Source organism: Diuraphis noxia, unplaced genomic scaffold (genome assembly GCF_037042655.1).
Source record: "Diuraphis noxia isolate RWA-SAM2 unplaced genomic scaffold, SU_Dnox_SAM2 contig0002, whole genome shotgun sequence".
Taxonomy (NCBI): Eukaryota; Metazoa; Arthropoda; class Insecta; order Hemiptera; family Aphididae; genus Diuraphis; species Diuraphis noxia.
The window spans coordinates 74,840,526-74,864,418 of record NW_028301712.1 but is presented as its reverse complement, the minus strand read 5'-3'; the positions used below and the strand labels follow the sequence as shown (position 1 = coordinate 74,864,418).

The following is a 23,893-nucleotide window of genomic DNA, read 5'->3' as shown; positions in this document are numbered from 1 at the left end:
TACTGGTTAAATCAAAACGAACCCTTTTCATACATACAATATTATATTTAGATAACAAAAATGTACTTTTCCAGTTTTACACTAACAAATTTAGTATTTTCATGTTATACAATTAACCATATCAAAACTAACTATTTATGTAAATCATTCCGAAATGTACTTTTATTGAGTTATTTAAATACATACTATTACTCTGTTGTAGCCTACAACTTGTAGGTATAAGGAAGTAAAATAATTAAACCAAAAAGTACTGAAATTTTATTTTTTAAATTTTATTCATGTTTGAAATTTAATTTAAAATATAATCTTTGTATATTGAACACATTTGAATCGTTTAAAACAATAATACTATATTATTAAATATTTAAAAAAAAATCATTACCATCAAAATGTTTGTCTATATATAAATGGTTGATTTTTTTTGAAAATATTGTGAAACGAAAAATTACTTCACTTAAAAAATCATCATTTTGGTCATAATAAGTTTAGGATTTCCACCACTCACTCATAAAATACTCGTCCAAAATACTTAAATTTATCTAATATTCATATCCAAAATATAAACTACTTGGAAATAAGTAATGAATAAGGCATGTTGCATTAACTATTAAAAAAATATAAAAATTATAAAACTATACCGATAAGATGGTAAAAAAATACTATTATTATCTACACATTTTGTATTCTAACGATTTAGAATAATATTTAAAAAAAATATTTCCAAAAACGTTTATTATTTTTGAAATAATTAGCATCTTAAGTTAAGTGGATCAACTTTTGTGAACTGCAGCGCAACATCATTATATTATATTCATATTATTTGGTATTAATTATTGTTAAATAATTATTGTTAAAATACTTATTGTAATGTTGAAATTTGGTGAATAGACGAGAGGTCGATGATAATTAATAATAATCATTGATTATATATTTATATATAAATACATAGGTAATATGCACTGAGTAGATGATTAATAATAGTGTTTTGCAGGTAACGTAATAATATTATTTTAATTCCGAGTGAATCGTCATTTTGACGTTATAGTTGTTAACGCTTCTATTTATAGTGACGTAAACGTTACTTTCAGACACGTACATTATATTACCAAATTGACTGTTTCTATGATTTTTTCATTAATTCAAGACACATTTAATAACTAATTGTATATTATTGTTCGACTGAAAAGGAACTATATATATTATAGCGTTATCAATTGCTCAGATAACATGTATTTAACATTTAAAAAGCTTATAGCAAAATAGAGTATATTTTAATTAAATAAATTATAAGATACTTATTTGCTTTTAATACTATAATTCCAATTTAAAAAATGTATAGACTCTTTTCGGTACATAAATTTGTACATCTGAATAAATTGATAAGTAAAATATTGAAATATTATTCAATTATTCAAACCAAGTGTATATGTTAATAGTGAGTTTGAGTCGGTATAGGTATTACATATATTATGTTACATCGCTTGATTTTATATTATAATATGCCGCTCGATTTAACAAACATACATTTGTCAAAGGATCTTTTGAATTTTATTTTATTCTTACTGTTTTACTTATTCAGATTATTCTTCTGTTGGATTGAATTCTTTTAGATCGATAATATGAAATTTTATAACACTACGATGCTTATTTCTATTTTCTACAATGTTCAATTCTTGAAGTTAAATATTTCTAAGGAAAACTACATCGAATATAAATATAGATTCTTATCAAGTAAAATTTGATATTTCTGTGCCATCGTCTTTGAAATCAGATATCTTACTTCTAAATTATAATTTTACAAACCTTTTTTTTTCTTTTAGAGAAATAAAAGTAACAGTTTTATCAGTATTAAACTTACACGTAAATACGTATCATATAAATAATAAAAAAGCCGATTTTGGAGATGAATAAAAAAAAAATAATGAAAACAATTTTATTAGAATTTCAGATTTTATTAAACCTTCTAAAATTGATTAAAATCAATTTAGTTTTGTTAATGCATTTAACTTCTATATTAATATAATTATAACGGTGGAGTTTGAAAAATATTTATAGGAATATCAAATTAAATATTTTGAACGATACAAACATAGTGTGTTTATAAGTGGCAATTACTTGGTTTTCAATAACGGTTCAAGTTTGTATACAATTTGTTAGATGATCACGAGTTGAAATTGTCATACTCGAATAATATTTTGAGTATATATATGTTTATATTGTATAATACAAATTCATTTTATGCGTTTATTATATCAGCGTGTACTGTGGGTTAATCACGTATAAAAATAATAATTGTAATTATTTTGCACGTCAGATTACGACAACAATAACCGTTATTAATCGTTTTCGAATTAGTTTGGACATAGTCGCAATATAGGCTTATTGATGGAGAGTCAACCTAAATTAAAATATTTTAGAATTTCCCGTAACATTAATTTTAGCAAATAACTAATATAGGTCCAGTTAAAATAATCGTAATTTGTATTATATTTTTTTTAAATATTAACTAATATAAACTGAAATGCAAAAAAAAAATTCGATATGATGTAAAAAATAACTATAGATATAGTTGATGATAATTACGATTGGTAGTATAATAAATAATAACATTAAGCTAATAAACAATTACTGTTTATAAGACAACGATATATAGTGCTGAATAATTTGAGCGCGCATGTGCTTATATATGATGATTGGTTATGATGAATCGTAATAATTTAATAAGGTAAAAAAAAATAGAAAAAAAGGAGAGAGAGATCACTCACGTAGCACCCTTGTAGTAAATAACACATCGCCTATGTGTTAGTTTACACAGCCTAAAGAAAGAGGAATATAAAATAAACCATTCGATTATATCCTTCGTATGTCACACACACACTCACACGTACTGTATTTAATACAGATACTATAACTACAAGTTTTAATGAAAACAAGTCGTTTTGACCACAATATATAATGCAGACGTGGTTTGCGAGGAGCAAGAAAAAAAAATAAATAGAGACTTGTATATCAATTTCTTTTCTGCAAATTGCCTTGTCACGTCATGTTTACCACTCGTCATCTCGTGTACGTATACATCGACCCCCTGCAGTAGCAGCAGTGTCACTACACCGTCTTAAACCATCACACTTTATCACACCCACCCATTCTGGTCTGTGCTAAAACACTCGTAGCGTATCTTTTTGACTCTTTGTAATCTTGTTCGGAATGTTTACAGTTTATTAGTTTTCAATGTTATCGTTTTTGTTCATGTTTTTTTTTTTTATTATTAATTTATGGGTTACAAATATTTTACGTAACAGATTTTTTACCATAGCCGACCAGACTCATCTGCGTATCAAGCTAAACCATATGATAAATATTATGGTTTTCAGTCGACAGAATTAAAAGCGAGATACCTTTTAATAATACCCCATCGACATATATACAAACAACAATATCGAAAAATATCTCATCATTAGTTTTATATATTATACCGAAAATAAGGTTTATGTTTTGATAACCAAGCAAAATGAATATTCGAAATTTTTTTTTTTTGATTAGCTTCCAGTTAAAACTATTATAGCTCGACAATTATATAAGTACATGATATAGATATAATGACAGTATGGTGTTACAAAAGTATACATTTACAATGGTATAGATAAGAATAGAGAAATTATACATTGAGAAGAGTCTTGGTAATTTATATAATATTAATTAATGATATAAGAGTAATGAAATAGAATCGTAAATTATGATGAGTGCATAGTTAATTTGATAATGATAATATATAACGAGCTGATTGGGGGAAATGGAATATATTCGAAATTGATTCAATAGATTTGAAACGATTTTCAGTATACTAAATTGAAAACAAATTTTATGTTCTGTTAGAACAACATATTTAAGAAATATTATATCCATTGTGACATACATTCTCGTTCTTTATTTAATAATATACATACATATAATGCTTAACTTCGTGACAGTTGACTTATAAAGTTACAACCGTTACCTTCGGGATGACTCTTTCTTTATTGTTGTTTAACACGGCGATTTGGGTAGACTATTTCGCTACACGTTCGTCGTGGGTTCGTTTTGTCTACATGTTACCGGTAACATCATGAACATTATTCTTTAAATAAAACATATTCTGAAATAATGGCAGGTAAACATCATTACAACGACACTCTAGACACTCGTAACATAACATACATTTTTTAAAAGATGAAAAAAGGTTTACTAGGTTTGCATCTTTAATATAAACAAGATTATATTATTATTGTAACGGAATCTACTATTTTGTACCATTGACAGACAAATAAAAATAATGTAAATGTTTTTGATGTATATTGTTATAAGTGATTTAACATAACCTAGACAAAATTATAGAGGTGATAAAAAAAAATCTTTACGTGGGTTGCACTTTTGTCACTGATTTCCTAATGGAATGCTTGTAATTCAAACAATGGAAAACTAAATATTCATCAATATTATGTACCATACCTGTGGTAGCAATAGTAGCAAGTGACTGATCATATTTTATCGGTTCATTTTTTATCCTTGCAGTTTATTTATCTTAATGAATACTTAACGAATCAATATTTACTCAAAAATACAAAAAAAAATAGGTACATAAAAGAATTATTATAACTAATTAGTAATTTTTATGGCGAAAAATAAATGTCGTTAAGATATTAAATATTATTTAATGTAAAATCTAATATTATTAAAGAACAAAGTTAGATTAAAAACAAAAAGGACCTTTTTTAGAGGACTTGGAAGGATCTCAATGTTTTATTATAAAAACTGTTCATCATAATTGTTAATTTTTCTTTAAAAAATTACAAAAAGGTATGCAATTTCAATTTATAATACCACCTCTGAAAAACGGTAAATGATAGACATTGAAAAATGTATTGGAGTTTTTTGATGTATAACATCATACCTAGCAAATTATTATCTGCTGAATTACTGAATATTATGACGATAATCCATATTTATTTTCAATCTTCATAATTGTCATAATAATGGTAAGGGACTACGCATGCTATTGTCGTTGTTATTGTTGTCGTTATTTATTTTCATATTATCTCCTTCTGCTACTTCATAGTGATTTGCATAACACAAAAAGTGATAAGGGTTTGCGGGACTTCATATAGACATGCCATAGTTGTATGCCTATACAGTATGCCATCGTAAAATAAAATATCGAGTATATTATTATTATGTCAGACTACTAAGGGTGTGTGCCACAGAGGTTTGACCTTGTCGAAAAATACGACAGTAAGTTCTGAGTGGAATGTTGCTGGGGTGTAGATAAGGGCGGATCACACAAGTATGGCCTTCATCGCCGTCTTATCGCTCGCAGTGTTTGCTGTGTCCGACACACTCGACGGGAGATGAGGTATATAGAGAGCTGTATTATTCTCGTAATTTTTTCCGCTACTCAGCTCCATTTTTCTTCTGCGTTTCGTCAGGAAACGGTTCGAAAGAACCGGACTCCAAGATTCAACACCTCGTTTTCCTTTTCCTCCTTCAAACCCGACATCGTTTGTTTGTATTATTTTATTTTGCTTTTGCTTTTTATTATTATCGTAAATCTCCTCTTTTCTCGTCTCGAACAGTGGTGGTTTCAGTTTTCGCGTATTATACGAAAAGCTTCCCGACAGATTTTTCGATAATAAATCAACAGAACAATAACTCACCCCGAGGCGTATACCTACACGGCAGAAGCAGTAGCGTTTCGGACCGTGCGTCTCGTGTGCAAGGCACACGCCCGCACGTAGTTTCCGTATTATTATACACCTGTATTGTATATATTATTATAATAATATTATACACGCCGCACATACCTTTTGTGTTCGTTGTTCTAATTTTTGGGTTGTTCCCGATGGATTCTAAAAGTACATAGGGTTATATATATATATATATATATATATATATATATATATATATCAATGATTAAAACTGAGGCAACTCACGGCGGGCACAGAGGTTTATTTTTCCACGTAAATACATACGTACATTGTTATGATGATAATAATAATAACTCAACTGTATATTATATATAACGAACACCCTACCATTCCACACACACATGAAGACGGAGTACCTTTACAGTACACTACATATACAGGGTGATTAATCTTATATGGTCACTTCCATGTTATCATAAAGTAGTAGAACAAATCAATCTAATTTTGATTATTTTTTTTTTAATTTTTAGTATAAGTATTGGTTATTTTTGTAATTAAATAGGTACCACAATATCTTATAATGAATCCCACATTGAAAAAAGCACTAATCACATTTGTAGAAAAAAAATTGTATTAATACGATTATAGTTTTGTTGCTATTCTCGATCAGCTGACAAAATATTTGAGTAATCGACAAACCAACAGATTTTTAGATGTTTAATAAGTTGTTAATATGATAGTAATATTATAAATGTCCATTTTGTACTGTTAATACTGGTATTACTCTTGTTACCTTGACAATAATATTATTATCGTTTTTATAGTTATTAATAACGAACTACAGTTTAATCATTTGAATAATAGCGATATTTTTGAATAAATAAATCACGATTTTCTCAGTAATAAAATCATTATTAAATTAACAACATGAATTATTTTTATAATAATTAATAGCCTTATTGAAATGACAATTATATAGTCAGAATAGAGTAGATTTTATAATGAGGATCTTTTCAGTTCAATATTAACGATTACATTTTTTTCTATGAATTTTGATTTTTTTTAATACATGATATATATAATATTCAAAATGCATACATATTTTAGATGTTAATTTGATATCTGATTTCTATCCAGTTTAGATAATTTTATTTTAAAGTCGCTTCAGCTTCATAAAAAGGTGTAACAACGTATTTAAATATCAAACTAAAATATCTGTGATTTAAAAAAAATTTCATCCAGAGATGATAAAACTTCGTTTTTTCTTCAATTTTACTGTACATGAAAAATATTGATTTACGAGTTATTAAAATAAGGAAAATGTGCAATATTCCGTGATATGTAATAAATTAGAAGATTTGTGGATAGCTAGTGGTTTTAAAATTGTAGTTCTTTATCAATATTATAAGCTTTTTATAATTCGTGTAACTGTTGGAGTATTATAAGTACTAGTCTTGATATTCTAACTTTTTTTATATATTTTGTATTTTTGATAAAAAAATAAAGGTGTAAATAGGAAGTGATCCCATTTAAAAAATAAAATAATAATTCATATCGTTACATGGAACATTTTTATCTATTGAAAATATGGTCCTCGAATATAATACTTGACACTTTCAAAGTCAGAATTTAATCAGTTATATACATATTGTTTAAATGATAAATAGGAGGTGTGGAATTAGCAGCGTGCGGTCATTTACTCAACACAACGTATATTATAATATACTTATAGGTACTAGGATGGGATAATTATAATATACGAATGGCGGTGGAACTTCATGATAGCATGATACACAACCTAACCTACAAATACATATTATCCATTAATAAATTATGCATGTGTGTATTATCATGAAATATTGTGACAGTCGAGAGAACTCATCGGGCGAGTGGAGTAATGCGTGCGATTATCGGACAGGACATAAAAAATATAACACCGTTTGATTCGTATCGCGACGCACGTTGGTGGAAAATCAATGGACAACTACACGATGCGTGTGAATATCGCGCACACGCGAAAAGCGTATAATAATAATATGACATAATAATGAATTATATATTTTTATAATCATCGACTTACTGTTGCAGAGCAAAACAATTTTCCGTATAATGAATACTGTGTGCACACAGCGCAGTCATTATATTGCAGCAACCGGTACACCTATAATATTTTATCCCTCTCAGCCGACCGGTCGGTCGGTGTATTAAACGATAGTTTTACATCGGAAATTACACTGAAGTGTTCGTATGTGTATGTGCTACGTTCGGTTTGAGTGATATAAGCGTTGTATTATAATACAGACATTAAATTTTCAGAAAAATGAAATACCTGAATGGTGTTATGTAGTGAAAATGACGAAAACAAAGACATAAAGATAATACGTTTTATTATTATCATTATTGTTTATTTTATATTTTTTTATTATTATAATTATTAAAGCCTTTATTCGCAGAAAAAAATGTATTTATGTTTTTACTAAGGAAATCGCGCAGTTCGACACATAGTACATATTATTGTTATTGTGTTATTTTATAGCACAGGAAACAGTTCGACTAAACAGTCAAACGAAATGTTTTAATAAATATACGTCGCGTTCGTAGAAGATTACGATTTAAACGGTTTGGCGGCATGAATAGTTAAAATGTAATAATTATGTAGCGAATGGATATTAATGTAACGGTTAATAGGGATGTCCGGGAATATCGTGAAGACGAGTCTGATGTCCGGAAAATAATAATATAATACTATGAATATCACGACGAAGGTATTGGCTGCAATGCTTGGTCATATTATATTTTATGGTATTTAATAATATAGTCATCGTTTATCCCACATTTTTTACTCCACGCGTTCGACTACTCGTCTCGATTATAATTGCAGCTCTCGTTCATGGACGCATATGAATATGGTGATCGAATATTGTATCTGATTGACTAATTACTAACGAAACGTTTGTAAATATTTAATAAAGCAAACATTTTACGACCACCTCGACGAGAATACTGAGCTGTGCAGCATTATTTATTTAATAGTAATTATAAATCATTTCATAATTTGCATACGAAAAAAAAACGATTATCGGCAGATGACTGCGTGGGTATTCGTCCATTAATTGCGGTTAACGTTTTATTTAAAACAACGTCTATGTGTGTTATGTCATTTATATTAATTCAGTTTTTAGGTAACTGAAAAATTAAATATTAAATATACAAAATCATCGTTATAAAAAGAAATTTGTTCCTGGAAACCAATTTCCATTTTCATTTATCACACGATCGAGATAAAATGTATATTCTCAATATATTTTTTCACGTGATACTTGAGACAATTAATATCGAATATATTTTTGTCAAATTGTCGTAAGTTAAGTATACATAAGTATATACTGTATCCTTGACGTAAAAAATGACTAATTATATTGTTTACTGATTAAGAATATTATAACGATGAATAATAATATTATTTATTTATTTAATTTTTTGTCGAATAAAACACTGTAATTAATTTTTCAAAAAAAAAAAAATTAATTCAATTTAATTCATTTTCCATAATAATAATTGTAACAAAGGAATAACAATTAACATTAATTATGGTTTGACGACTAACAATAATTATTAGTGTTCGTTCTTGTTTAAAATTTATTGAGTACCAAACTCAGAGAATAATGTACGAATTCATATTATATAGTGCCTCTTCTGTTGGTGAATAAAATCGGAGAACTGAAAAAAAAACATTTTATAACATTATGTTTTTAATTGCCATTTGCAAATTTATGTTCTGGCAGGTATGCGAAATTCGGTGTACAATTAGTTTCAGCCGTCCAAAGTATAAATCAATATAATAATGAATTAATGTACTTACTTATCTTGTCGTATTATCAGTTTTGCGCCACAGGATTATCAGAATTACCAAGAGGGTCCATACAGGGGCTTGACACTCTCAAAATATAATTATTTTAACCTTGTTCAATAGTTTGACGAGTATTACAATCATATAGCTTGTAAATTTTAATACTATTATAGTTGGAACAATTCTTTACTAATTTAAAATAAGGTTATATTTTGGTATCTGTGTATTTTAGAGACAGAATGTATTTATCTTTAGCCCGCAACCTGTCACAGTCTAGAAACAGATTTTTTATACAAAACATATTAAATGAAACATTAGTCATATATTTTAATTTTTTTATAGTTATATAAATATTATATTTGATTAAAATATTATTTTAGGCTTACTTAACGTGTAATTATTTATAGTACCTACCTATATGTAGTACCTATTTATTATTGTATAATTTATAATATTGAAATGATTAGTTACTTTGTAATAATAACAATAAAGAGAAGAACATTATTTGAAACATATTTAGTTAGATATAGTGATATAGTTTGAAGTTGTTTTTTTATTTGAATCTAAGCTTTCTTAAAAAAATTTAAAAAACAAGCCACCCAAAAGTTTGACCGAATTACTGACTTCATTATATTCTGCACGGCGGAATCGTTAAAATAAAACAATATATAGGTAATAATATATCACACTGGAGGGTCGGATATGAGAGATAGGTGAGTATTATATTTGGATACCATCGAGGAATTGGACAATATTCAAAGTCGAGTTCAATGCAGTCGAAACGCATTTTTTTCAACTATATAGATGATATACTATATTATACTGTTTCCGGGCGGTATATCGATTGGACGCAGAAAATAAAAATAAAACGTAAATAAAAACGTTTTCCATCGAACCGTCCGAAAACAACGCAAGCAGACATAAAATATAAATACATATATACAGAGCGGCATACCGTGTTTCCCAGTTTTCCTCGCGCGTTGACCCTAAGAGAACACACGGCGACCCACCCTGTATGTACACACGCTGCGTGTTTGTGGATTTTTTTTCGTCACGGGTGGAAAAAAAACCAAACCGAAATCCCTCGAGTGCTTGCTTATGGCTCTTTGGTGACGTTTTTTTCGTGAAAATTCGTTCATTTCGTATACACAGTTGAAATATACGTAGGTATTACATATATAATATAATATAATATATATATATAACACTGTCCGGCACGTTTCTGTTGACGAAGCGTTTCCTGATTTATTTTGACCAACACATTTCGTCTATTTCACGTGGACGGCTGACGGAGAAAAAAATTTGTACACATCGATCAGTGACGATCAGCTTGACAGTGTTTCCACACACATACACACTCACATGGTACACGCGAATAAACGGCGCAAGTTTTGATATAATTTCCGTTGCTTCATTCCATACTTCACCGCCATCCTGTTAATACTTATACTAACAGTCCAAATCTAACATTGTCCAAAATATATACGTCAAACTTAGACAATCTGCAGTTGTTCGATTCGCAATATATTATATTATATATTCGTATTTTATTCGAAATCGATATAAGCAATATAATATCATAACTTAGTGTTCAATTATGTAGTTGTCAGTATATGTATATCATTCACAATAATAATATTATAAGCTTTAGAACATTTAGTCCTGTCCGCAATAAACGACAAATACGACCCGGTCGTTTCCACATCACAGTTCATTGTGTATTACACTACTATAAATACGCTCGTGATATAATATGGTATATATATTATTATTATTATATAGCAATGCATCGTAAAAACTAAATGGAAAATTTTTATATTTTCCTTAATAAACGCAATCGAAAATGTCGTATACTTCGTTTACTGTAAAACGCCGGATCACGTGTGTGTTTGTGTATATGACCAACCCGAGGTGTACGTTTGTTTTATAGACGCAGTGACACTTTTATTGCAATGCTGTATATTACTGCAGATGTCCTATATAAAATAATAATTACAAACATATTTATTTATGTGTTTGTGTGTGTATGTGTGTCTATGCGAGTCTATGATCATACTATACAATATTATGATTTTAGTTTAAAAAGAGTTAATTAGTTATTATAATTTACACTTTTGATGAGCGGATTATTCTTTAATTTATTACTTCTGACTATAACTACATTTAGCTACTCCACTCCAATTTTAATTTTTTTACATTTATAATATTGGATTAAATAATATAATATATGATTGTTGCATGGTAAGACTGTAAGTACTTAGGTACTTAACTTAAGTTTAAAAATTATATAATATAGTCCTAAAATGATTTTACAAATATATACTTTTTTCTATAATACATTATACATAGTCTATGGATCATATTTATAAACAATAAATATCGATAGATTAATATAAATAACAAAAAATTAAAACTTTTATGGCAGCTGTTATATATTCCAAACTCAAGTTGAATAACTCAGAAACTATACTTGTTTAAATTTTTATTTTAATACTTTTAAAATATATTAGAAATATAAATTATCTAATAAAAACAGTAAATATAGGGGATTCTCATTGATATGTATATTTTAATAAAACAAAAGTTTATATTTTCACATGTAACACTCAAAAATCAAGGTACATACAATCTCGAGAATTTAAAAATATGACCATAACGTATATTAAAAATTCCTAAATATCAGTTTTAGGATAGCTGCAGTAGCTGCATATTTCAAGCAAAAAATACTTTATTAATATCACTTCGAAAAAATTTAAAATATACATTTCGATTTATAACATGTGACAAATTCAATTCGAAGCGTTGCGATGTAAACTTTTCAGCAGTACTTATAAAGCTTTAAAAAAAAACGAAGGAAAAAAACAGGTTCTTCGTGGTGGTTTTCCAATAAAATGGATCTAACGACGACAAGACATACGATATAACAGTATAACACACACACACACATACACTATTAAAATGCGTATAGATAATACGGTATTATGTGATGTATGTGAAAGTATTTCAGAAACGGTCATCTGGTCGACATACCACTTGTCCGCAATACAAGTCATGGAATTGCGTATAATATATGTATTACGCGTGTGTAATCGGCCGATCCGAATATCGGCGAAACGTATTCGAAGAATTTGCGGTGGAATTCGCGAACGCTGTTGTCAAAAATCGTTTTTTTTTTCATTCCCTGTACAACATGTAAAATCATAATATACAAATAGAACCGTATTATTCGACCCAACGAACAAATTCTTTTTGGCTGTTTTGAGTGTGCGAGTGCATCGAATTATTTCATACTTGTACCACGGCGGCCATACAATTTTTTTACAAATATTATACTATTATTGTTATTATATACGACGTACACTAGTTAATATTTTATATACGTTTAAATATTTTAATAAATTGTTTTGAGTGGTATGGTATATGTAGAACATTTAGTCTGACGAAAAACTTTTTTTCATCTTTATCTCATTCTAGACCAACGAGGAAGGGTACCTATAGTTGTCATCTAAAATAAAAATTATATTATATTATCTAGTTACATGAAATTACATCGTTCTCTCTTCTCTTTATAGCTATAATTTTGATTGATTTTTTACTGTTTTTCATTTCGTTAGATAATCTTAGTATGTTAGTCACAAATAAAATTCCATTATTCATTACACTCATTCAGAAAATAAAATTGTTTATTGTTTATATTTATATTTTTGTGTTGAAAATTCTAAACTGTGCAATGATCCGTATTATGGGTGGTTTATCGTTGATAAAAATGATTGCTATTTTTAATTATTATGCTTGCATAATGCATAATATACTAACATGCTTTTAACTACTTTTATGGATTAAAACATATAATCTATCGTAGGCGTTTAAAAGGTGTATTATAGTTGTGGAAAAAATAATAATTTAACACATATTTCGATATTTGTTTATAATGATATCATCGATATTTTATCTATTTATTTTTTTCGTTTACCTACAAAGTTTTCGTGGCTTGGTTTTAATTAGTTAATTAATTTTTTTTTTTACTATTTGAATATTTAAAAAAAAAAACAATAATCTAATTGATTATAACTGACAATAATACGATAGATTTTAAATATTAATATTATTGTCATATGGTAGTAAGTAAGTAATTCGATTATATCGATCTGGGTTTGCTTACTATTCCAACACGACTTTGAGTTTCGTTCAAACATTTAAACTTTTTTGTTCACAATTTAGTAGGTATTCATTAGTTTGATGGATTATTAATTATTATTTATTCTGTTATACATTTTTATAAAATAAAAAATGATGATTCCATTTCATTAAAATAACAAACTATATATGTGCTATTTTGGTAACAGTTTTTATTGGTTTTGAAATATGGGTCACAAGTACTTAAATTATTGATTAGAGTGGGGGAGACACAATTTTATTGATCATAATTTCAGCCATTCATCAATATAAAATTATTATTATTTAATTTTATTACACCACATTTCCATCCCAAGAACAATAAGATGTAGGTATATCACGTTCGAAGTCTGTGGAAAATATGTCAAATGTTCTAGAACAAAGAACATAATAATAATAATATATTATGTGCATAAATGAAATACAACATGTTCGTAATTGAGTTTATGTCAGCTGAGTTGGTGGATTGTTCCTATCATTCGTTTTTATAAACTCAATGCCACGGTGTATTATATAATATTATTCAAGAAATCAGATCTGATTTTTATTACTATCATTATTATTATGATTTTTCATCATTTTGGAATAGTGTATTATATGAAAAATGAAAATATAGCTTTAAAATGTATTTTAATTAAACGCAAACTGATGGCGTAGAGAGGAAAAATATAATATACTATTTATGGTGGTGGTGTAACCACTAAGTAGTGTTTCTTTTCTTTTTTTTAACTTCAGGACCGCTGAAACTGCAGTGTACTCAGAGAGACGAAACGTACCGAAAGTGCGGGAAACTAATAGAGTTTAATGAAGTAGAAACTCGATTACTAAAAAGAAAAAACTCGCTGGCGTCTCATAGATACGCAGTTCTTGCGATTTTTTCGGAAAACTTTTTGATCACATCTCTCCTCGTAGTAGTAGTAACGCAAAGGCTAATCAAGTAGGAAATGTCACCAAATCACGACACTTCGTCTCCCATCGTTCTCCCTGCCCTTCCAGTTAAGGCACAAGAGTATTGGAATTCAAAGTCAAAATAATGATGTATTTCCGTGGGGACTACTGAAGGAAATAAAAAAACGGTAGGTATATTCCGACTGGCCTAGAAAATATGTGTTCCCCGCGCGTATTTCGGTCACGAGAAAGTGCGTAAACGGGAAACAAGAAGTTTTGCGCCGATGAGGAACTTTTATGGACGACAAAACGTTTGTTGTCGTGGTTTGCACGTTTTTCGTTCAATCAAATCGATTTTCATCTCGCGAGACTATGTGGACTACCTTCACTCCCTTCCTCGCACAATTTTCACCCTCACTCCAATTGTTCCATTGTCATCACCCCCATTAAATGTTATTTTATTGCCACGTCCGGAATCGAAAAATACAACGTGTTTTAGGTATAAAGAATCGTATATATGTATAAATGAATCAAACCAAAATCGTGCTAGTGTGAGTGTGAAAAAAAGCAGAAGGTCCGAGATGTTTATCAAACCGCTTTTTCCACCCTTATTGCATGGCATCCGATCTTTGCAGTGAGTCGTATCGCAAACGATAAGCTTCAGTGCGGATAGTTTTTTCCCTCGTTTCAGCCATAACTTTCATCGAAATCTCCCAGTTTTAATTTCTTTATACATTTAGCCTCGGAGGTGGATATTGCATCCAACAAAGATATGTCCGTATCTTAAAAGGATTAGGTAGTGAAATTGTTGTCACGGCCCATAGATATCCTGTATACGTTAAAATTTAACTCGTAGTTATTCGATTTGTTTTGTTTATAGATATTAAGCTCAAAATAAAATTTTGAAGTACCTAATCGATAAGTATTTATTGGTTTGATTGTTCTAAGTTTGATAAAAAAATATATCAAAATAAAATTTTTTTAAAATAAATTCGACGTATATATTTTAACTAAATTTTACAATAGTATTTTCATTAATAAGCAAAAGTAACACATTTAAATAAAAACCATAATATCTAATTAATTCACCATAAAAAGTGGTATTAGAATAATTATATAAGAATAAAATTTTCTTATCTTATATATTTGCATTGTATTCTGAGCAGTGGCGTAGCCAGGATTTCCATAAAGGGGACAAAAAAAAAATTAAATAAATAATATTTAAATAATAGTGTTTTTAATTTTCCAAATATTTGGAAAATATTGATGATAATGACACGCTTATCAATCTACGATGTTTTGATATACAATAAACATCACATTTTTTTTTAATTTTAACTCTCAAAAGGTACATAGCCAAAATTAATAAATTTACAATTATTTTTTATATATTCTATGATATTATATGATACGGCGCATGGAGGGGGGCATGGCCACTGTGGCCTCCCTTGGTTACGCTACTGATTCCGAGATCAACACTATAAATGATTAAACATAATTTAACTTTTGAGTTTTATTAATTAAAAGTACACAAAATAGTTTTATGAGTAGAGATGCAGTACTTTTATACAATATTATAATGAGAATATATAGACCATGATATGAATGACCATGGTATGAAATTCAAAGAAATTTGATTTTTTTTTAAATGGAATGCCATTTTACAACACTTATCCCTCTCTATTTTATAATTTTTTTTATATTTATGAAATTCAAATATACCGTTATTAAATGATCTCGACTCCTTTATTTTAAGTGGTCGACGAATGCATTGTACGTGTGTGTGTGCAAGAGGCTAATGCAGTGAGAGGCTAAATCACGTTGGCATTTTTTTTATTATTATTTTTATTTTATTTCTTTTATTAGATGAACTCGAAAATTAACTGCGATACGGGAAATAAGTACCCACTCGATTATTTTATGAGTGCACACTCGCATCTAGGATTTTATTATTATCATTATTATTTTTATTTTTTTTTACTCGTGTTTGAAGAGTCAAATCATGATCTTTTTTTCAATCGTCCACATAGAACTTCAGAAAATATATATTTATCCTAACACAAATCCTTAGTGTATTCTGTATACACTATTTTTATTCAATAGGGAACTACTGCAATGACGTGCTGCTTATGTATTAAACATACACTTCAGACTTGCATGCAAATAGTCTTTATATTTTAAACACACAATTATATTATTCCTTCAATACAAAGAACAATACAAAAATATATTAATAACACTATAAATTTGATTTTTGATTTTCTCACATTTAAAATTTAAACTATACATAAATGATTTAAACCTTAATAATTAAGAAAATTTTTGCCAAACGGTTAATATAATTTTATAATATACATAATAATATATAATATTATTAAAATTATGTTTACCTACTACCCGTTTCAAAAATACATTGATTGTTTCCACTTTTATTAAGATCACTCTAGAGTTCACAATAACGTTTTCGCACGCACCGTCAAAGGCTTTTAAATATGGCTAATATATGGCACATTATTATTTAATTGGTTTTTTTTTTGGACAAATATATTTTATTAAAGTTATTTAAAGATATTTTTATTTAAATATTCGTAGTTTATTGGTTATATTATCGGACTCAATAGTTTGACTTGTTTTTTCTCTCATTATGTAAAAGTTTATCCTTTGTCAATTTTCTGGACTCATTATATCAAGCAAACAAATTAAGTCGTGTAACGTTTATTAATTTCAGCTCTAATTTTATTTTTATTTTTATTCATATGGATATTGCACAATATTGACGAATATTTTAATTTCAATTTTTTTTTACATACATTTTGTTGCACTTGTGTAGGTTTCAAAGGCCGATTTGTTAAACATTTTCAATTAGCTTTTCCATTGTCTGATTTAGACTTTTAATGTACATTTGTCTTTGGTAGGCTGCTGAATCGCAAATAATTTAAATTGTGTACAATATTTAGCAGTTAGGTATTGTATTTGTTCTTTCTGCACCTAATAAAATATAGAAAATTAAACAAATGTTTTTAGTGATCGTCAAAAAATACAATGATAAAGCTTACAACAAAACTAATAAAACTCTAAGATGCTCAATGAAGTGAAACATTGTTTGAACAATAATTTTAAAGCATAGTGTTTGTGTTGTTAACAAGGCATTCGTTGAAATTTTGAAACGAATTTCTATGCGTTGACTATGAACATAAACAAAACATCTTTATTTTGTTAAGTAAAACTCAATAGGTATTTTTCCCTAGAAATTCTGTAGTTAAAGTATATAAATAATATACTATACTTATCATTTATTAGAATTACTTATAGAAAAATCTAATATAATATATATACATATGTACGTTTATTGTTTTTATTACAGATAGGTATAATGTGTAGTGCAATCTAATAAATCATTGTTATGTGTTTTTTTAATATTATCATATAATAAGTATGCGTACTACGTTAAGGCAAACAAGTAAATAACAATAATGTTACGAATTTATTACAAATGTTTATTATACATAATATATATCTTAAAAACAAATAATTTATAATAATCCATAACCATGTATATCTGATATAAATACAAATGGAATTCTAGTCTTTTGCAAGATTATTAATTTTATCTTGACTCTGCGGATTTTATGGGACATCATTTATATTAAAAATCATGGTACGCATTATTATAAGTGATGTGTGAAGCTACTAACATTTAAAAAAAAAATTTTAAGTTTTGGAATTTAAAAAAAATGTGAAATATGAATAATTTTTATTGTGCAACATTATGCCTTGAAATAAAAAACGAACACGTTCCAAGCATCGAGTTTAAGCTCTACTTAGTCCCGTCCACTTTACACTATCACGTAATGTTTGCACGTGTTTATTTTGTCAACCACCGTGTTAACTCGACGTTGTTTGCTGTTTAATGCATATATTATATTCAGAATATACTAAAGCCACTAAAATGTTTTAAACGTTTATGAATAACTAAAAATACATTGATTTACCTTTTTTTTTTTTTACTTCAAGTTTAGTATTTGTACTGAAATGAAGTTAAATATTTAAATGAATCAAATGCCATCGTCGTTTTAAAAATTATTTTTTCACAAGGTACCAAGAATTTTTGTAATCAGCACTAAATACATTAAACTGCTTCAAATTTTAGATAAAAACAGTTTTTTTTTTCAAAGTCTATGTATTTTTATATTTTTATATCGTTTTATTACAACTATATCATAAAGTATGATAAATACTGACGTGTTTTGATTTTAAACTGTAATATGTCAAAATCGAATCAAATTGAAGCATTCACACAAAATATGTAGCACTTGTCTATATGTTTACAACATATCAATATGTATTATATTACACGTATTATATTTTACACTGCACCTTGCATAGGCAATTTTGATACCTACTCCACTGTCATAATTTTTATTTGCATAAAATTAATATAGTAAAATTCGTCGTTATTATTTGTGTGTTCTTATGATGCAATTTTTAGGTTTATTCAACAAAGTTAAAGTTTTATACGTTTATGAATCGTTAATATGTATACCACCCTGCGAAATACTTTAAAACGGATTATGGAAGTACTTAAAATCTTACGCTTTAAGGGCAGTATAAAATATAAGCACGTAAGGTAAGGTATATAATATTATAATATGAAATCATATAATAGCAACAATGGATACATTTTAAAAATTTAATATAATTCCTTCCTAGTAAAATCGACATCAATTTAATATGTACATCTACCGATTAAATTTATAAAAGAGGTTAAAATGTATATATGTTTATGTGAAAGAGACATGGAAAAATTGTACTTAAAACAAAATTTTTATTCTAGGTCCAATATACCAATTGCGCTTGTATTTAATAAATGTGCAACATTTAATTTTGATTTTAATCAAAAAACAGTCGTTGCATATTTCAAACGAGCTATATAGGTACATTTTGCTGCTAAACAAGCCTGGCCTGAAATCCTTCTAGTCTCTAGTGGGATGTCGATTTCATTTATCACAAGCTTGGTGGAAGAATATTCAAAGATGTGGGATACAAACAGAGTGTAAAAACCCTAATTCTGAAGTAGGAAAATAACTGCATTTAATTATTGGTTTGTCATTTTTTTCCACACGAAGAAATAGAGGATGTGTTTGTAGAAGAAATAATGATGGTTCTAATTATCTCATCTATTAATACTCCCAAAAAATTATTTATGTGTTTATATATTATATTTTTATTATATTTATAATTACGATTTAATTTTAAATAATTGATAATAAAACTTGTGACTGGTTATTAGTGTACCTATTAATTCATTTGTATTATATATTTTTTTTTAATCAACATGTTCAAATCTCACAATGTATTTTGAATTTATACTCGCAAAAAATCGATTAGGAACTAGGTATAACTAATAAGTTTTCCTTAGGTAATGAAAAAAGTATAAAGCGCAATTGGTATATCGAATCAAAAATATTTAGAGCGCAATTGGTAAACTCTCTGTGAAATTCCACATGAGCGTGTTGAATTCCGTCTAGTTATGAATTACGATTAACCCTGTTAATCACTGAAAGTGAAACAGTTAAAAATAACCATTAAAATAATATTATAATATTTTGATTTAATTTAGTGAACCCTAGTTATTACATACTGATATTGTGTTGCGATGGTGAGTGATCAAATTATGGGTGGGGTTAGAGAGATGATACTATTCCACTATTAACTTAAACTGCTTCGAGAATACCCCTAATAATTATTTATATTGGAAAATCGTATTTTTCGTAAGATATTTCCTAAACATAAATTATTTTTATATTTCATATTTTGGTGATTTTTTTATACAAAAATATCGAGATGTTGAAACTAAGTAAATTAGGCTATTTATAATATAATTGAACTGTTTAAATTTAATAATAACAACCAAAAAAAAAATAATTAGGTAGTTATAACGTACATGTTTTTGATTTTTTTTTTTTTTATCGTATGTTATATTATTAAAAAAATATATTTCGTATATTTATCTACTGTTGAAAGTCTACAAAGGCCTATATGTAATGAATTTTTCCACTACCACTTGATTCAATGTTAATTAATAGGTATTAATGCTACATTTAATCAATCACCAATTAATTTTTTAGTAATTATTATTTTTAATTCAAATACTATGTTTGAGCACATTATAATATATTATAATAATTTTATCTATGTTTTCTATTTAATTAACAACATGTGAGCATATAGAAAAAATAGAACGTTATTCGACGAGTTAAACGGTTAATGACGGACGCGTTTGACAATAAACGTCATACGAAATGACTCATATCCGCCAGTTGTAGTGTTATGATACTAATAATATTAAAACGGCTTTAATAACAGTAGATAGCTAGGTATACCTATACGATTGTAACGATATCATTATTATTATTACCTATATATGCACACGCGTTGTGCTTATATTACGTATATTACGGACGTGGATATCGCGACCATTGTCATACTCACCCACACGCGACTGTTACTGTAGGTACGCAAATTGTATATATTATTATATACATGTTATACATGCAGTGCGTCGTTCGTTGTTTCCTTCCGCCACGCAGGTCGTGTTTTAATTAACTCGTTTTATATGCGACACTGTGGCACCTATCCCTGTAATATTATCCCCAACTCTTTTCCGCCCTATGTCCCTATGTCACACTCACTCACCTCTTTTCTCTCTCTCTCTCTCTCTTTCACACACACACTCACACATACATGCACCACACACACTCTCTCACTCTCACTCTCACTCTCTATCTACCTTTCTCTCCAAGAGCATGTATGTGTATTATGTATCTATCTCTCTTGCTATCGCATCGCCACGCCACCACAACGGGTGTTTCCGGTTTTACATCGTTATTATCAAAAGCCATTACGAAAAGCGAACTCCCTTTATCCGACGTGTTTTTACAGCCCATTCTATCCATGTGTATTGTGTATGTAAAAGCTGTATACGCCGCACAAACGCCGTGCCGTCGATAAAAAAAAAAACGAGAAATTATAACTCGTTTTTATGACAATAATATATATTATTTTATAGCCGTCACCCAACCCCCCCTGCACCGCCATTGAAATAACGAATAGTACTACAGCAGCAGTAGTTGTGAAGCCTATTGTTTTTATTAGGTATTTTCAATAAAATCGTTTCCATCGTATTACTTTGAATGGTTTTTTATACCTATATTATATACAAAACAAATTACCATTTTGTTTTGCATTTTATATTTTAAATTACATGTACAGAATGCAACACAAAAAACTAACTAAATCTATTTTTTATCCATAAATATTAAATTTATTTTCTTAATACAATAGTTATGGTTAAATAATTATTCTAATTTTTTTCTTTAAATATTTATTGGAATAAAAGTTAATCGCAAAATTATTTTGTTTGTTCTTTGCTTCACACTCTGCAAAATAATATGAAATATTATGCTTTATGGCGTGCATCCACTCGTGCAATGTTCACGTTTCATATTTTATTAGCTACAATAATTTTATAAAAAATTAAAGAAAGGAATATCAACTCACGTACCTATAAATATTATAGCAGTTAAATGTTTAAATGATCATACGTGTAGACATATTTGAAATAAATAAACTATATTATATTATAAAGTAATATTTCATACAGGAGATTATTTTATTTGCTTGTTTTTATAAATACTTAGCTTAAAAACAATAGATTGATATTCTACATACTAGATTAAACAAAAAAATCAAGAAATAAATTATTCAATGAAAACTATATAATTATTTTTTTTTAAAGACAGATAAATTAGATATACTGTTTTAATAAAAAGTTCGAGTGTAAAAATAACTCCTTAAATAAATATATATATGAACTTATTGTCTTAGATTATAATACAATTGTAAGTACTATGTTTTTGTGATAATTTTAAGTTTACAGTTGTGTACATTATCTTAGGGTTATAAATTTAAAAAAAACAACACATTATTTGTCGTCTACAACATCAAAAATTCCAAAATAACTAATGTATTTCTGACAATGCCAACCATAAAGTGTTGGCATTAAAACTTCTTTAACTCGAGTTTTATTTTGTACAGTTAAAGTTGTTGTGAATAGTTACATTTATAAATAAGAATTTATTATACTCCTAAGAATTAACGTTGGTTAGACTCAATAACCCTTTCTGAGATTTGCGAATAATAATGTTTAATTTTAGTATATTCAAGATATCCAAAATCAGAATTTAAATGACTTCATTATTAAATGAAAAAAGTGGTAAGGATGCTAAGTGAACCCTATATGCTTTTTCTAATATTTGATTTTTTTCTTGCATAAAATGAAATTAAAATTAATGTATCGTATTTGAATCAAAATTTGTAAGGAGGATAGCAGACAAAGAGAGAGAGATAGGGTTAAAGAGAAAGAGAATATCGGATAGGAAAAAATATTCTTTATTCTACTGAATTCTGCAAGTGAGTTTAAACGACAACGGAAATGATGATAATAATAATAATAATATAATACGTTTAAAACTAAGATAGTGCCCGCGCGAAAAGCAGAGTAGGCGTATATGTATATCATAATTATATACGCCGTATTCACTGCAGTGACTCATGACTCATCATTTTTTTTTTTTTTTACTTTTAATTACCCAGACGTTCCCCGATTTTCATCTGGGGTCGGTAGAATTAAAGAGAATTATTTACAGTGTTGGATTAATCCCTTCGAAAACGGTACCATTATTATTGTATATGCGTAGGGACGATCTTATTGTCAGAGGAGATGAATAGTGTTTTAGATCATTTCGCTAGTGGTGGTGGTGGTAGAAAAGGGCGTTATTTTATTATAATCTTCGTCATCGGCATACATAGTGCTCGTGCTTTGACGGATGAAGAGCGCGAAAATAATAGGTAGGCGGTAAGTGAATATTTAAAAAAATTAAAATAATAATAAAAAAATTTTTCTGAACACTAATGTTAACGGGGAAGCGGCGTGATAATTAATGGTTAATAGCTTTCCGCCGGAAAACGTAATTTTTTGTCTTCGCGCTCACATTATATTAAAAATCTCACTAGCGCAAAAAAAAACAGCAGTAGCAGCGTCGTCGTTTACGCGAATGACAGGTAACTGCCACTGACGGCGTTTGTAATGACGAAACTTAATTTTATTGAGGGGTGAAGGAGGAGCTCAAGGATAAACTAAGCTTTAGTATCATAAATTAAGCAAAACCAATCGGAAGTTTGATCTACGCTCTACTGATTAAAATATGAATTAATAATTTTGGAAAATCGTTTAAGA

General features: G+C 28.0%; 1 protein-coding gene across 2 annotated transcripts in view; it reads left to right on the top strand.

Moving 5' to 3' along the window:
* LOC107162781 (C3 and PZP-like alpha-2-macroglobulin domain-containing protein 8) overlaps nt 1–23,893 on the top strand; it is a 145,107-nt gene that overhangs the window by 822 nt on the left and 120,392 nt on the right. The window lies entirely within an intron of this gene.